We start from the raw sequence: 1,408 nt of genomic DNA, 5'->3' as shown, positions 1-1,408 counted from the left end.
ACATTACTGAACCCAGAAGATGATGGCAGTTCAAAATAAAGCACATTACTGAACCCAGAAGATGATGGCAATGCAGAATAAAGGACAGTACTGAACCCAGAAGATGATGGCAGTGCAGAATAAAGGGCATTACTGAACCCAGATTATGATCACGTTTCAGAATAAAGGGCATTACTGAACCCAGAAGATGATGGCGGTTCAGAATAAAGGACATTACTGAACCCAAAAGCCAAAAGACGATGGCGGTGCAGAAAAAAAAGGACATTACTGAACCCAAAATATGATCACAGTTCCATAACCATAAATTATGCGATCAGTCCTGTACTGGGGACAGAATTACGGTGTAGGGTGACTATTGCTCGGTAAACCCTTAATATTGTTTATTGTGCAATAGCAAAACCCAAGAAAACTGTGCAGCAAAGCATGTCATTGAAAAAAGGCAGAAGAAGAATAGGCTTCTGCATTAAAAACCATGATAGGGCTTGTAGCTCATCGCCTGGAATGTCTGCATAGGTGATAAAGTCCCAGAACAGTTGACATCCATATATTGGCACTGCCCCCATGGGGAACAGGAGTGCTTAGCACAAGTTATCATTGAAGTTCTGGCCTGGAAGACCCTGTACCCTCCTGTCCCTGGCCAAAACCAATCCTAATTTTAGTGTTTGTCTTTAGATCATAAAAGTCTCAGTAGTGGGATGCTGAGGATCTACAAGTCACCATATTGATTCTGCTAACATGAAGTTTTCACCAGACCTTATTTCAAAAATAAATGAATCTTCTGTTGTACCTTGTGGTAGAAGGCAACTTTCATTCAAGCACTGTATGTCATTATTTAGGTAGTTTTCCTAATTGAGCTAGATACATGATTTTAGAATGTGTTTGTAGCTAAGAACCCTTTGGACTATTCAGTGCCTAAAGTTCTGTAGCTAGGGGTTCCAGTGATCTAAATATGACCATGAAGGTAAAACTATAGAGGAAAATGCAAGAAGCTGACACTTTCCAGCCGTGGCCTACTGAACTTTGTCAAGTCCAACACTGTTTCCCAAAAAATGTCTACTGATTTAAATGTAGAGACATATTGGTGACTTTTTTCATGGTAGAAGCATAACTATATTTTTTGTAATATAGGATAGTGGGGAAAGGCTTATAGACATATTAGCCATGTAGACATATTGGGATGCTGTAAACCCCTGACCTAAAAACCTTCCATCAGTGATAAGGAGAGAGGGAGCAAAGCATCAATGCAGATTTATACCAGGCAGCCAGCAATTTAAAAAAGATCCATATATTTAACTTAAAATCATCATGTCTATGCTTTTTTGGTAATGTTTAAAGTTGCTTGTGTTAAGGTGCTAATAGCCAGTGGGAGAGAAGCTGGTTATGCCTGGAGTTTTTATTATTATTATTA

This window comes from Pyxicephalus adspersus, chromosome 6 (genome assembly GCF_032062135.1).
Source record: "Pyxicephalus adspersus chromosome 6, UCB_Pads_2.0, whole genome shotgun sequence".
In the NCBI taxonomy this organism is placed as follows: domain Eukaryota; kingdom Metazoa; phylum Chordata; class Amphibia; order Anura; family Pyxicephalidae; genus Pyxicephalus; species Pyxicephalus adspersus.
Note: the sequence above shows the minus strand (reverse complement) of the source record.